Genomic DNA, 16,635 nt, shown 5'->3' on the forward strand with positions numbered 1-16,635 from the left:
CTGGGCAATACTAACGATTTAAGAATGTGATAATGGGCTGAAGGCGTGAACTGAAGTTTGTGTTAGGGAGTGCATAAGACTACAGTTGTAGCCCATCTGCCTAGTAAGCAGGACCCTGGGTTCAGGTGATGGCCTGGCCAAAAGTTTTGATTCATCACTTCAGCTTCTATCGTTATCGAAAATATATACAAATTTTTCTCTATTGAAACTCTTTCAAATTTGAATATAATATTTTCTTCTAGGTGCATGACCAGTTGTATTTTGGAACAGTTTTTCAGATTTGAAAACCTTACTTTTCCGGAGCAGTTTTCGTAACTTCAGAAAAAAAACTGCAGTACACAAAAAGTGATTGCTACCATTTCAAAACAGAATGAGAAAATATATTGAATTCCCGGAACGTTTTCCAATGTACAACTCTCATCCCTGCAGACTCGAACGGAGTTTTAGACATTTCTTCACAACGTAATGTAAACAGCAAAGACGTCATTAGAAAACTATTCGCTACGAGTCAGAACGCCAGAGATCAATGCTCAAATGAGTTTCGCAGATAAATCCAACAAAACCGCAATGCTGTTTAGTTCATAAAGCAAACGATGAGAGGTTGTCACATAAGAACATTATCAGAACATACCTGCATCTTTACTCTTTCAAGTGTTCTGTTAGGCGAGTGTTGAGATTTTCAGACCGTCAGCTCTGCCGACAGACCCTGGTTAAAGTGGTATCGGGACATTTAGGTCCTGAGTTCTTCATTTCTACAGACGAGATCTGGTTCAGCCTCTCCGTACAAGTGAACTCAGAGATAAGTGTAGTTATGTATCGGAAAATCCTTACCCACGCTCTGAGAAGCCGCTGTGTCATATCGAGAATGGTGCTTACTGTTCAATTCCTCGGACAGTTTTAGCTTGGCTACTTCGTGTATACTGGCTTGCAAACAAACCTCGAATGAAAATTTGAAACGTCCCCTTTGAAAAATTATACATGACTGTGCTTAAACTGACACACAATATTTTTTAGCGCAACGCAATCTGACTTTCAAAAACCCCTACAAAAAAATGGCCCTGACTAACATTAACCTATACGTTTCACAAATCGCTTACCTCACAAAAATCTTTGTTACTCGAACTACTGCAATACAGCGAGCGCCACTACTGCCAGCTAAATAAAAGATTCAAACTACGGAAGGCACTAACTACTGATAGGGATAGTTAGCAAATGAAAGATTTTAATAGAGAACAAACAATGTATTTACCTTAATATCATCAAAAGTCATAATATATATAGCAGTTCATGACATCCAGTCTTACAAATTTCAAAACTCCGCCATTTCTTTCCCCACATCCACCACTGCTGGCGGCTCACCTCCAACTGCGCAACGCTACGCGCTGTTAACATCCAGCTGCCCAACGCTACAATGGCAGACAACAATGCAAACTAACTACAGACTGCACACAGCACAGCCAGTGATTTTCATACAGAGCGCTACGAGGTGTTACCAATATAAGAACCTAAACAGTCTACTTACAACTTCCTGGAGATTAAAACTATGTGCCGGACAGAGATTCGAACTCGGAAATTCTGGTTTTCGCGGGCAAGTGCTCTACCGACTGAGCTACCTCTGCAGGACTCTCGACTCCTCCTCACAGCTTTAATTCTGCCAGTATCTCGTCTCCTACCTCCCAAACTTCACAGAAGCTCTGCTGTGAAAACTGCAAGACTAACACCCTAGAAGAAAGGATAATGGTAGACATGGCTTAGCCATGTTTCCAGAACGAAATTTTCACTCTGCCGCGGAGTGTGCGCTGTATGAAACTTGCTGGCGGATTAAAATTGTGTGCGGGATCGACACTCGTACTCAGGACCTTTGCTTCTCGCGAGCCAGTGCTCTATCGACTGAGGTACCCAATCACGACGTAAAGCCATTTCTCACAGCTGTACTTCCAGCAGTACCTCAATCTGCCAGGAAGTTTCATATCAGTGCGCACTCCGCTGTAGAGTGAATATTTCATTCTGAAACATCCCCGGGCTGGGGTTAAGCCATGTCTCCGCAATATCGTTTCTTCGACGGGTGCTTGTCTTCCAAGTGTCGCAGGGGCGTTCTGTGGAGTTCGGGAGGTAGGAGACGAGGTACTGCCGGAACTGAAGGTGTGACGAGTAGTCCTCAGTCGTGCGTGGGTAGCTAAGTTGGTAGAGAACTTGACCGCAAAGGGCAGAAGTCCCGAGGTCGCGTCTCGGTCGGGCACACAATTTCAATCTGCTAGGAAGTTTCATACCAGCACACGCTCCGCTGCAGAGTGAAAATTTCATTCTGGGAGCCTTGAATGCTTCCGAGTAATGGAAATATTTTTTGTTTGATTCTCACATGAGCGGTCTACACCAATTTTGGCAGTTTTCATAAGCAAGTGTATGTCACAAGAATGGTTAGAAGTTTGATCATTGTGGTTAGTGCTACTTGTCAAATTTTCCAAAAATAAGACAGTGATTGGCATCTGATTTCTTCTAGCATCGAATGTATCTGTTAACAAAGGTAATTCTTGATTTCTAAAATCAGAAGCTACACCATGATTCGGATTCCACGCTGAACTGTACGTTCCCCTGTAATTGGCTTGGTAAGTCGATTCTCAAATGACAGGGAGATAGAAACATATCACTTCCAAACGGATCACGCAGTAACGAACGCGAAAGAACTGAATTTATCGAAGGTTTTCGATAGCAATCGGCTGATATAAGGTGCTTAACATTTAATGCAACTTATTTTCTTTAGAAACAAATTTCGAGAAACAACTGAGAAAACCGAGGACTCCTGCGATACCAGGTACATTATATTTTTATTACTCTCATGTCGTAGTAATTTTGCAAACTCTTTGAAGCGTTAGTATAGCCGACACCTAGTCATAGTGAATCACAGGTCGCTCGAAGAAATGCGCAACGGGACGGCTGCTGTTGGATTTCATATTGTACAGCTGTACTGTTTTAAACAACACGTTCGTTGTAAATGAATTATCTTTCACAGCAGACAAGTTAGTACAAATAGAGCATCTGAATCAGTTTGTAATGCTACTTACAAATACTGGGGAAAGCGACATGTTGAAAACGGGCTGCTTATACATACAGGATGCCTCAGTTCTGGGGAGGGCGCGTTTAACGATTCCATGTAGGTAGCAGGCCACAATCAACCAACAAATTTTCTGAAGTATAATGGTCAAGTAGACCGTGTGGACATGGAAAGAAGGCATTTCCATAGTTTCCACCGGGGAGCATTGCACTGTTTCTGCAGTAATGGTTCTGTGCAGTGCAAAATTCAACAAAGACACAATGCGTAAAAATAGAAACCAAAATGAGCGAAATAGAAAAATACGTTTCTCACGTTTAATACTCTGCGTATCTCTCAAACTTGGACACACTCAACGGTGTTATAAAATAATGCTTCACTCACGAAGAAAGACACTTCATCACCATCAGCTACTACAGGGGTTGGACAAACACCGCGAGAAATGCACGCTTGAACATAAATGCAGATGTTAGCTAAGCCTGCAATTGCGCAGTTGCAGTATTGTCTTTGAAAAAATTTTTGTACGTCGCAATGCGGTTGACGTATTGATCAAATCGAGACGTAGCAGAACAAAATTTAATAGTAGCTTTTAGATGGTGTTCGGGGACCGTCATAATTAAAGCGAAGAGGGACACTCGTGAAAGTAGATGATGGTAGAAATAACAACGTATGAGTCTGGAGACGAGCCGTTTGCAAGATAGTCATGAATGTGTGGTTTGAGACACCACTGACTCCAGTATGAAATACTGTTAGTACATATGTATGTGAATAGCAAACTTCTCGATCAAGTCCCCATCTAAAAGGGGTAAAACTTCAAGTTTCACCCATTGTCTATCTTAAGAAGCAATCTGTATTACTAAGCACCCAAGCACCCAAGGTCAGTTGCAAGTTGTCTGGCTAAGGACTTTGAGTAGCAACAAAAATTTAATTTCAGTATTTCATATAATTATTGACAGAATTAAAAACATTAAAATGTTATCATAATTTACTTCAAAGGTTTAACGCAATAAGTCAAGTATTTAGGTTAGTAGCAGTGTATGCGTCTTGGGTCATCGTAACTCACGCCACTCGAAAAACCCACGCTGTTTTCATTCAGTATTTCAAAATTAGAGTGCTTTGCGACTTGTAATGTGTTGTTTTATACATGGGAATTCGATTCGTTAAAAAATGGGGTACTGGCGGGGCGGCGAAGGAGGGCGGGGGGGGGGGGGGCGTTGGGGGCGGGGGCAGTGGGGGTGTCACTGATACAATACTTCCTCAGCACTTTACAATTTAATTTATAGTATTAGACATGTTGTCCTCGCAACTGGATAAAAACTGCCCTGCTCTTAGAAACAAGTTACTAATAATTTCAAACACCCGCGGATCATCTCGCAAAACACGCAGGGGATGGACAAAAATATGAAAACACCAAAAACCCGAAGCATTACCATGTCTAAGACGGCGTATGAAACACGTAGCCATTCGAAACAGTTTCCAGCCGTCTCAGAATGGATAAATAAAGGTCCTCTATGGTTTTTAAAAGGGATCTTGTTCCTTCACTATCTTGAACGTGGCTGTAGGCTGCAACTATAATGTGCTCTTTCGTGAGGAAAAGGATAAAAAACAAGCAAATCAGTTGCAATAGCACACGTTTCGTCGAAAACCCTTTCATCTAGGTTTTATAGTCTTCAAAAACGTCGTCCTCAATGACTAACAGTAGTTACTTGATGTTGTCAAGGTCGTTAAATACTTAGCCACAAGGCAGAACTGAAGCTCAAATTCACGTCCATAACAATAAACTCACAAAATATCTTGCTGACTGTCATTAGAAAGTGGTTCACAAATGCAAGTAGTGAATGAAATGAGTTCATCAGTCACATTTGCGAAGCATTTTCTGATGACAGTCAACATGATGTTTTTTTAGTTTTATTGTTATTGAGGTCATCTTTACCGTTCGTGCTTTATGGCATGGATGCGTATTTGTCGAAACTTCACATCATGTAATCAGTGTTAATCTTTGAACTTCTGAGAAAGACGTTTTTAAAGACTTGGGAAAGTCACATCAAGGAGTTTTCGATAAACTTTGTAGTACTGCAACTAATTTCCTTTTTTTTTTCACCTTTTTCTCACCAAGAATCTTATATCTTTCATCCTGTAATATAGTGGCAAGTTCCGGTAACGATGACTGAGGTGGATAGCGATCACGAACTGTTCTTTGAAAAGCATACCAAAAAGCCTCCATAATATTGAAATCTGGTGACTTTAGTGGCCGGGGAAGATTTGACAGTACATTCTTGTGCTTATAAAAGTAGACGATGCGAACTGTTTGGACAGGAGCTCTGTCGACTTGGAACACAGCATCGCCATTGCGGAACAAATATTGTGGGCTGGGATGCACCTGATTAGCCACACAGCAGCGATCACTTCGTTTTTTTTTTCATTATTCTTCTATATCTAGATTCCAGCTGTAAATGGCCATCTTCAGTGCACGTGACTGAATTACCATTCAACAAACTCGCAGCAGTACATATCACCATATGATTTTACTGGTGTGCACGCAGAAAGAATTAACCTTCCCTCTACCTATACACTAATAAAGTCATATGGTGACATGTACTGCTGCGAGCCTGCTGTATGGTAACTCATTCACGTGCACTGAAGGTGGCCATTTACAGCTGCAATCTGTAAAACCCAATAGGATTGCGACTGATTGCTGTGTTCCTACCGTTCCTTAAACAGTGTGTTTGTCTTGTTGCAGCGAAACTGTCGCTGCCCTGATTCTGAACTTTATTTATGCAACAATTGACAATGAGAGCAATTAGTGACTTTCAATAAACGTTACACATAATTTCAAAACTTTACGGAACTTTTTTTTGCTGACACCCCAACAAAATGATGAGAGGAAAATAGTTTCCTACATTTTCGATGCACATGCTGTGCTTCTTAGCATTTCTTTGCTGTCAACTATATCCTCAGTACCTTTTGCAGACAGTATGCACATACACCACTGAATGTACCTGCAAAATTATATCATCGTACATCACATAGTTAGGAAGTCATGACGCCATAAATATTGAGAAGTGGAAAAAAACTAGCTTTTCTTGAAACGTAACGTAGATTACACACATTCTACTCACCCAGTGTTTGATAATGAGAGCACTCAGCGACTTACAATTGACTTTACACATATTTTCAAACCTTTCCAGAGGTTAGAAGCTCTTTTTTTTTTTTTTTAAAAAAAAACAAGCATGGGCAACTGTTGGTGACCCGTGAGCCTGATTCACATACGTAAGTTCGCGGGCTGTCTAGTCACGTGACGCGACAGCAGCGCTCCTAGCGCATGAAGTCCTAACCGTAGCGTTGTGACGTAAATGTTTATTATATGAATGCGTGATGTCTGTTCTCTCGAATATGTTCCGAAAGAATTGACACCACGAGGAATCCGCAGCTGTGATTCATTATATGTAAATTAAAGGTAAAGGGAAGGGGGGTAGAGCGGGTTAACGATTATGTTTTATGGAAGGACATTGTTTGTCATAAGGATAGACACGGTAAGCGACTAAAGATTTATCTCTCTAGTGAGTAAATACTTGCCGTGTTTCATTATTTTCATAACTCCGCTATAGATGGTCTTTTGAGACAATGCAAACCCTCGTTAAGATTAGGGAACATGTTGCCTGGCCTTCGTTGTAGATGGATATTCGGCATTCCTTGGGGAGTGCGAAAAATGGAAAGTAGCTAAGTCTAATCCCAATTCTCCGAAGGGTTTCTTGCATTCGACTCGCAAAAATCGCCCCATGGACAAAATCATATTAAGTGGGTCCCGTCCTGCGTACCAGAAACGGATATCGTTATATTCTTGTGGTAGTAGATGGATTTACTCGTTTTGTTTGGTTGATTCCTAGTCAGGGAGTCACTATTGGCATCACCATTCAATACCTATCTAGGAATTTTCTATTTCCGGTCCACCTAAGATCTTGGTTAGTGAAAATGCAACCGCATTTCTCTCTAAAGAGTTCATAAACGGCATCCGGTATGTTAAAACTAGGATCGCTTGCCGAGAGTGTTGATAGGAACCTTAAATCGGCACTTAGCTTTCATGCTGAAGCCCAGACGTGGGCTTCATTTTGCTTTTAATACCGCTCAGCACGAAGATATTAAAGTCATCCCATCCTCTTTGATGTTGTCTTATCCTGTTCACTCGCCCTTGACCAGTTTATGGTCTCTTGATGAAATTTGGCCCGACAAGATCGAATCGGGCGTTAGAGAAAGTAACTGGACTTAGCCCGTCGAAGGCAGCGTCTTAGATATAAACATAGCAGGCACCCCTGAAAGACTAAAACTGCTGATAATGTGTTTTTACGTAACTTCGCCATGGGCCGAGGACGACAGCTAGAACCTTCTGGTAAATTGTGTCCTCGCTTCGTGGACCTTGACGGATTCTCCAGTTACTGAGGCCAGTCAGTTTACTAGTGCGTAACCTTAAGACTGGCAAGTTATCTAGGGGACATGTTAGCCAGCTTAGGACAGTCGTGAGTTTTAGCCCTAAGTCGCTCTGATGTGCGTCGCAGGAGTTCGAGCCGTGGCGGCTTTCTCACAATGTATCTGTTGTGGATTGGCAGGAGAGCCAACCCACTAATGTTAGAGGAAGCCGAAAGGCACGCGTTTAAGCTCACGCAGGCTGGCGTGAGGTCTGGAACAGGTCAAGGAAATTAGAACTTAGAAAGGCGGACGCAGATGGTGGAATACTTAACTTTAATCCATTAATGTTGCACGTAGCTCTTGTCTGTACATTATTTACAACATCAATAGCAACTGATAATGGCGCCCTGCTAGGTCGTAGCAAATGACGTAGCTGAAGGCTATGCCAACTATCGTCTCGGCAAATGAGAGCGTAATTTGTCAGTGAACCATCGCTAGCGAAGTCGGTTGTACAACTGGGCGAGTGCTAGGGAGTCTCTCTAGACCTGCCGTGTGGCGGCGCTCGGTCTGCAATCACTGATAGTGGCGACACGCGGGTCCGACGTATACTAACGGACCGCGGCCGATTTAAAGGCTACCACCTAGCAAGTGTGGTGTCTGGCGGTGACACCACAGTATCGACATCACTGTTCATTATGATCTTTGACTAATATGTTACCGTTCAAGCGCAGCGGCCTCCGGTGTGGCGGATCCTAGCCTGGTGGCCGGTTTGTTGGGCAGTTATAAACTGAGGGACTCTTTCGCCGCGGTGTTAACTGTTGGCGGGCGAGCAGTGTTGGGGTCATGTTACCCCGTGTAATTTACCGAGTACCGACGTGGCTTGCGCTGTGATTTATCGGAAGAGAACCGGGCTGTCAGGGCAGCGTTCACGGTCATTTTGGTCCGTCTTCCTTCTGTTTGCTGGGTACAGATACCCGCGTCTCCATGCTATTCGAATGGCAAGGTGACTGAACGATCCGGTAGACATTTCAGACTGATTGATTAGCTGATATCACATTATAATTCGTTTTGTATGGTAACCTTATGTATCCGTGGTGCTTGTGGACCTTTAGGCAGTTTTAAAGCGCCGTGTTCCAGAAGAAAGCTTATTTTTATTTTGGAGGTTGGAGGTGGGCTGTAGTAGTACGTGTCAGCTGTTCTTGTCCGCCTTCCCTTAATTCTTTTGATTTTTAAAGTAAATTATTGCTCATGTAAAATTCTGTTGGTGCCACAGTGAAATGTTACAATAGATGAATAACTGTTCATGTCAGAATGTGTGTCTGTTTTGCAGTTTTATTGATTCATATATAGTTTGCTTATACGGTAATGCTGAAGGCTTATCCTGTCTAAGAAATTAAGTAGTGCGTCTGTTTTATTTAGGTCGCTCAGGAAAATTTTAGTCTGTTCCAGGACGCATATGTCCTCTCCGAAACGCTAAGGACTAATGTGTTAGCTGATGAACTTTGAATGTCACGCAACTGTCCTTGTGGCTACTTTAATGGTTTTATAGAAATTGCTCAAATTATTTTGTTAAAAAAACATATGTAGCTGTTTTTAAAAATCTTTCGGTTAATTTACTAAAAAGCATTTACATTGTCATGGGTTTTTTCAAGAGCTTAGAGTAATTAATTCTATCCTAAGAGCTATTTTTTTCACCAGCTGCGTCATAGTCGCGTGTATGAATAGTGATCCAATACTGTCAAATGCTTTTTATTCCAGTCTTTGATCACAATATCAATTCTTTTGACGATGACCGGTTTCAGTCAGAAATGACCAACCTCAGATCTTTTCTGTACCATGGCCTAAAGTGATAAGGCCGTAATGACATCGTGAATACATATAAATATACTCAGCACAGCATCGTCACATACGTCTAAAATCTACACCTTATTTTAGATCTATGTGACGATGCTGTGCTGAACATACTTATATGTTTTGACAATGCCATTACGGCCTTATCACTTTAGGACATGCTGTAGAAAAAATCTGAGGATGGTCATTATTGATTGAAACCGGTCATCGTCAAAAGAACTGATATTGTGGTCAAAGACTGGAATAAAAAACATTTGAGTAATTTTTTTGTTGCACGACTGTGTATTGGAATTCTATCTAATAATAATTATTTGTGCTGCAAGAAACTGTCGTTAATAATCTCGTGTATTCCATTGCTGATACATGTTACCCAGGATCGGACCCCACTTACTCACGTCCTGTCGGCTTGCTTAGCTGGCTATTTAAGTCATTCGGAGTGCGTACGATCGGCGTCTCTCCCCGCTGTCTGTCTTGCATGCTGTTTCCTACAACCGCAACCGCACTGCTTAATGCTCCTGTTCAAGTTAAGTTTATACTTGGAAAAATTCCGAATTGTAGTCTTCTCCTTAAACAAATTTTGATGTGCGTTGGGATCCCAACGTATGCCTTAATCTGTTTTAACTCAATTGTTCTCGTGTTATTAGAAAATGTATTATCTTCCATTGATGAGCTTTTCTGGGTTTTAAATTACCTTACCTAGATATTAGTGTTAAACTGTTTTTCATTGTTTTAAGTATGGTCTTAGGTTTTTAATCACTCATGTTTAAATCATGTTTTATTCTCACCATTTGGTAGTTAGGGCCGTCCTGGACTGTTCCTGCCTTCATTATGGCTTTAGTCCCATTACATTCTGTGTCTTATATAGGGCGTGTTTTGTCTTAAAGAATATTATGTCATCTTGGGTTGGTCAATTATAAATTTTCTGTAAATTATTTAAATTGGCAATGAATTTTAAACGAGCTTCTCATTGCTTGGTCCTTTAATTAACTTAAAAAACAAATAAAAGCTTAACTGGCTACTATGTGACTGAAATTGTGTAAAATAAATTTGTATTATACCAGCGAATGAAGTGTGTAAAATCCCCACTGGAAAAGCCCTTCCCGGTTTTCCTTCCTGGCTGAATTAAGAGGCCGTAATTATCACCATTTCAGAAACTGTGTATACAAATGCACTTCATTTAACAGATTATAAAACCAAACACTTTTTTTATTTCCGTGACACTGCAATCGACGCCGGCTTCAGCTAGTTCTCTGTAAATTGCCTTCCGAGTCAACAGTTGCAGTGTTGTAATGTATCCGCAACGCACGAAAAACAGTATAAAAACAAAATGTGGTAATGAGATAGGTAATCCCAGTGGACAAAAAATTCAAATGGCTCTGAACACTACGGGACTTAACTGCTGCTGTCATCAGTCCCCTAGAACTTAGAACTACCCAAACCTAACTAACCTAAGGACATCACACACATCCATGCCCGAGGCAGGATTCGAACCTGCGACCCTAGCGGTCACGCGGTTCCAGACTGCAGCGCCTAGAACCGCTCGGCCACTCCGGCCGGCCCCAGTGGACACGCAATGGGGAGTATCTTTGGGGTTTGTGGCCACAGGCATACTTTTGATGAGTGGTCGCGTAAGCATTAGTTGTTTCTATAATATTAAATAAATTAAGCCATCATTTCTTTGTTAATTTTAAAAAGTTTAAAAGTCTAAATTGTTTCATCTTAGAATATATCGGCAATATTATACGCAAGGCAACCCAGAAAAAAAAACGGACAACAGAGTGCCGAACTGCCAAACCGATAATACTCGCTCTCACACACTATATGGGTATTGGTAATGTTGAGAACATTTTGGTCCGCACCAGTACTGATCATCAGTATTTGTACTACACAGAAAAACGCCAAGGAAACTGGTATAGGTATGCGTATTCAAATACAGAGATATGTAAACAGGCAGAATACGGAGCTGTGGTCGGCAACGCCTATATAAGACAACAAGTGTCTGGCTCAGTTATTAGATCAGTTACTGCTGCTACAATGGCTGGTTATCAACATTTAAGTGACTTTGAACGTAGTGTTATAGTTGGCACACGAGCGATGGGACACAGTGTCTTCCAGGTAGCGATGAAGTGGGGATTTTCCCGTACGACCATTTCACGACTGTACCGTGAATACCAGCAATCCAGTAAAACATCAAATCATCGACATCGCTGCGGCCGGAAAGAGATCCTGCAAGAAAGAGACCAACGACGACTGAAGAGAATTATTCAACGCAGCAGAAGCGCAACATTTCCGTAAATTGCTCCAGATTATACTGGTGGGCCATCTACATGTGTCAGGGTGGAAACCACTCAACGAAACATCATCGCTATGGGTTTTCGGAGCCGAAGGCCCACTCGTATACTATTGATGGCTGCACACAGAGCTTTACGTCCCGCCTGGGCCCGTCAACACCGACATTGGACTGTTGATGACTGGAAACATGTTGCCTGGTCGGAAGAGTCTCGTTTCAAATTGTATCGAGCGGATGGGCGTGTACGGGTATGGGGACAACCTCATGGACCCTGCATGTCAGTAGGGGATTGTTAAAACTGATGGAGGCTTCGTAATGGTGTCGGGTGTGTGCAGTTGGAGTGACACGGGACCCCTGACACATCTTATATACGACTCTGCATCCGTTCATGTCCATTGCGCATTCCCACGGACTTGGGCAATTCCTGTAGGACAATGCGACACGTCCAGAATTCTACAGAGCGGCTCCAGGAACACTCTTCTGAGTTTAAACACTTCCGTTGGCCACCAGACACCCCGGACAAGAAGATTACTGAGCATATCTGGCATGCCTTGCAACTTGCTGTTCACAGGAGATCACCACCCCCTCACACTCTTACGGATTTCTGGACAGCCCTGCATGATTCATAGTGTCCCCTCCAGCACAACTCCAGACGTTAGTCGTGTCCATGATATGTCGTGTTGCGGCACTTATGCCTGCTCGCCGGGGCCCTATACGATATTATGCAGGTGTACCAGTTTCTTTGGCTCTTCAGTTCACATCTACATCTACATGATTACTCTGCAATTCACAGTGTGCCTGGAAGTTTCAAGCTATTTCTCTACCATTTCACTCTCGAATGCCGTGCGGGAAAAACAAGCATTTAAATCTTTCTGTGCAAGCTTTTATTTTATCATGCTGACCATTTCTTCCTACGGAGGTAGGCGCCAACAGAATATTTTCGCAGTCGAAGGAGAAAGATGTTGATTGAAGTATCACGAGAAAATCCAGCCGCAACGAAAATGCCTTGTTTTAATGGTAGCAACCCCAGTTCACATATAACGTCCGTGTCACACTTTGCCCTATAAAAACAAGCTGCCTTTCTTTGAAGTTTATCGATGACCTCCGTCAGTCCCACCTGGTGCGGACCCCACACCGCACAGCAATACTCCAGAAGAGGGCGGGCGAGAGTAATGTAAGTAGTCCCTCTAGCAGACCTGTTGCTACCTGTTCTTCCAATAAATAGCAGTATATGGTATGCTTCCTCCACTACATTATCTATGTGATCGTTCCAGTTTAAGTTATTCGTACTCGTAATCCATAAGTATTTAGCTGAATTCTTAGACTTTAGATTTCTGAGATTTACCCCTAAACCGAAATTTAGAGGAGTCCCTAAAGTACGAATGTGAATGACTTCACACTTTTCGTTGTTTAGATCCAGTTGTAACTTTTCGCACTGTACCGATATCCTGTCTAAATAATTTTGCAATTGGTTTTGATCATCTGGTGACTTTACAAGGTGATAAATGGCTGTATCATCTGCAAACAGTTGCTCAGATTCTCTCCTATGTCGTACATGTAGGTCAGAAATGTCAATAACCGACTTCAGGCGGTCAACATACTCAGGTAATGGCAATAATACTGAACGTGTGAGAGCCCTTAAATCGCTCCCTCTCTCTCTCCCACGAATTTCTGGCGCGAAAGTGACTGAAACCAATAGTCGGCCGGATCCACCCATGCTTTAAAGAGTCTGGGCTGGGGTATTTACTGGTGCAGTACTAATAAAAGGAAAAAGTGAGCGCATCACATCAGTAACAAAACACGGCACTTGCAGCCGTCGTTCTGATTTATTTTATTATATTGCAACCAGTTTCGGTGATTCAATACATCTTCAGGCCCTAACTGACGCTGAGGGGGTGGTATCCAATCACATATACGATCCCATCAGTGGCTAACATTTATGATGGAGTGCCTAGAAGGATATTTAAGCACTGTGCTGCACATGTTAGCCCTGTATTTAGCCATATTTGTAATTTTTTCTTTAAGAATTGTCAATTTTCTGAACGATTAAAGTACTCAGTAGTAATGTCGCTTCATAGAAAGGGAGAAAGGGATAATGGAGACAATTTTAGACCTATTTCTATGCCATCAGTGTCTGCTAAAGTTATTCACATAATTGGCTATCAAATGTACAGATCCGCTTTAGGAGTGGTTTAACAAAAGAAAATGCTATATTCTGTTTTCTCTGTGAGGTACTGTATGGATTAAACCAAAGATTTCGAAAACTAGGCTCTTTTTTTTTTTTAAAGTAAAGCGTTTGATTTTGTTGATCACAAAATACTGCTCCAAAAGTTGGACCATTACGGAAAACGGGGAGTAGCTTTCAATTGGTTGACCTCTTACTTTAACAACAGACAACAAAAGGTCATTATTCACAGTGTTGAGAATGGCTGTGATATGGGGTCTGAGTGGGGCACGGTTAAAAGGAAGGGGGGGGGGGGGTTCCCCAGGAGTCAGTATTGGGGCCACTCCTGTTCCTTATTCATATAAATTATATGCCCCCTATTTCAAATGATTCAAATGGCTCTGGGCACTATGGGACTTAACATCTGAGGTCATCAGTCCCCTAGAATGTAGAACTACTTAAACCTAACTAACCTAAGGACATCACACACAACCATGCCCGCGGCAGGATTCGAACCTGCGGCCGTAGCAGTCGTGTGGTTCCAGACTGAAGCGCCTAGAACCGCTCGGCCACAGCGGCCGGCTTGCCCTATAGTATTACAGGTAATTATAAAATATTTCTGGTTGATGATGAGACTAGTTTGGTGGTAAAGGATGTTGTATGCAACATTGGCTCTGTTTCAAATAGTGCAGTTCATGACGTAAGTTCATGGCTTGTAGAAAATAAACTAATGCAAAATCACAGTAAGACTCAGTTTTCACAGTTTCTAACACACAATTCAACAAAACTCGACGTTTTAATTTCAGGGAAGGGGCATATGATTAGTGAAACTGAACAGTTCAAATTTCTAGGTGTTCTGGTAGATAGTAAACTGTTGTGGAAAGCCCACGTTCAGGATTTTGTTCAGAGACTTAATGATGTCATTTTTACTGTTCGAACGGCATCTGAAGTAAGTGATCGTTCGACACGAAAATTAGTCCAATTTGCTAATTTTCATTCGCTTACGTCATGTGGTATTACATTTTGGTGTAACTCTTCCCATTCTCAAAGGATATTTTTGGCTCAGAAACGGGCAGTTCGGGCAATAAGTGGTGTAAGTTCGCGAACCTCTTGTCGACCTCTGTTCACTAGCCTGGGTTTTCTGACATCGGACTCTTAATATGTATATTCTTTACTGTCGTTTCTTGTTAACAATACCAGCTTATTACCAAGAATTAGCAGATTTAAATCAGTTAATATTCGGCAGAAATCCAATCTGCATTTGGATCGCACTTCCTTAACCCTTGTGCAGAAAGGCGTGCTGTATACTGCTGCATCCATTTTCAATAAGGTACCACAAGAAATGGCTCTGAGCACTATGGGACTTAACTTCTGAGGTCATCAGTCCCCTAGAACGTAGAACTACTGAAACCTAACTAACATAAGGACATCACACACATCCATGCCCGATGCAGGATTCGAACCTGCGACCGTAGCGGTCGCACGGTTCCAGACTGTAGCGCCTAGAAACCTAGGCCTACCACAAGAAATCAAAAATCTTAGCAGTTATGCAAGCGCTTTCAAATCGAAACTGAAGTGTTTCCTCATGGGTCACTCCTGTTCTGTCGAGGAGTTCCTTGAAAAATTAAACTGATTCTTATGTTACATAGTTGATTGCGTTTACTTAAACTTAAGTCCTGGCTTCTTTTGGGATCATAAACATTTTAGTTTACCTGTTGTTACTTATATGTAGTAATTCCATGTACCGACAAGTTCCATGACCTTGAAGATTTGCTCCTCAATTTTGTCCTAAGGAACTAGACGTATAAACAAATAAAAAAAGAGATGTGGCTTCCGTAAAATATTGTAAAAGCGATGTTGTGCCTGTAACCATCAACTATCAACTGACAAGAGATATATTAGGAATAGAACGACCAAAGAATAATTAAAAAAAAAAAAAAACGAACTGCGGAAGCCAGTTCATGGATGTTGGCATACGATTGGAGTTCACCGCTTCAGCGTCAGTTAAGGCCTGAATATAATCTACTGAGCCACGAAAACTGGTTGCAACATAATAAAATAACATAAAAATGACTGCTGCAGGTGTTCCACTTTACGTAAATGAACCGTCAAAGTCCAGCAGACCGTCAGTCACAACAACGGAAATACAAAAACACCACAGAAAGATCCATAATGTACACTAGTAAGGCAATGTTCCTCAACAGCCGATATTACAGACCATCGGCAGACGCGGGGCAACGTGGAGTGAGGGGAAGCGGTGTTCGCCAGCCTCTGCCTCACCCCTGGCAGGTATACCTCTCAGCTGCACACGCACTGCGGAGAGGAGGAATGTGGTACGCACCTGAAGAGAGCGACTGACGCTGGCTCGACGTCGAGGTTTTTGGCGTCGGTGAGCAGCAGGGGCGGTCCGTGGAGAAGGCGGTGCAGCGGTGTCGCTTGTTGTGGAGTCGTGTGGAGGAGTGTCGGCGCTACCGGACTGCCGGATGGCGCCCCGCATCGCCGCTCGCCATTTAAGTACGCCAGCGCCACTGCTGCCCCCACCAGAGGGGGGGGGGGGGGGAGGGGGGAACCCCGGCGCCGGTACGCTCTGCGCTGATTGCTGCGGCCTCCCGCTCTCGCCGCCGCCTTAACCAGCCACGTGCTCTCCATACAACAATACTTCAGTGCCGGCGTCAATAAATCTTAAGTTACACTACTGGCCATTAATATTGCTACACCACGAAGATGACATGCTACAGACGCGAAATTTAACCGACAGGAAGAAGATGCTGTGATATGCAAATGATTAGCTTTTCAGAGGATTCACACAAGGTTGGCGCCGGTGGCGGCACCTACAACGTGCTGACATGAGGAAAGTTTCCGCCCGATTTCTCGTAC

At 42.6% G+C, this 16,635-nt stretch overlaps 1 protein-coding gene across 1 annotated transcript in view; it reads right to left on the bottom strand.

Moving 5' to 3' along the window:
* LOC126456502 (uncharacterized) overlaps positions 1-16,229 on the bottom strand; it is a 170,721-nt gene extending 154,492 nt beyond the window's left edge. Inside the window, exon 1 of the mRNA XM_050092252.1 lies at positions 16,100-16,229. The gene's annotated coding sequence lies outside the window, so the exon portion shown is untranslated. The remainder of the gene's footprint in view (positions 1-16,099) is intronic.
* Between the last annotated feature and the right edge of the window lie 406 nt (positions 16,230-16,635).

Source organism: Schistocerca serialis, chromosome 2 (assembly GCF_023864345.2).
Source record: "Schistocerca serialis cubense isolate TAMUIC-IGC-003099 chromosome 2, iqSchSeri2.2, whole genome shotgun sequence".
NCBI classification, from domain to species: domain Eukaryota; kingdom Metazoa; phylum Arthropoda; class Insecta; order Orthoptera; family Acrididae; genus Schistocerca; species Schistocerca serialis.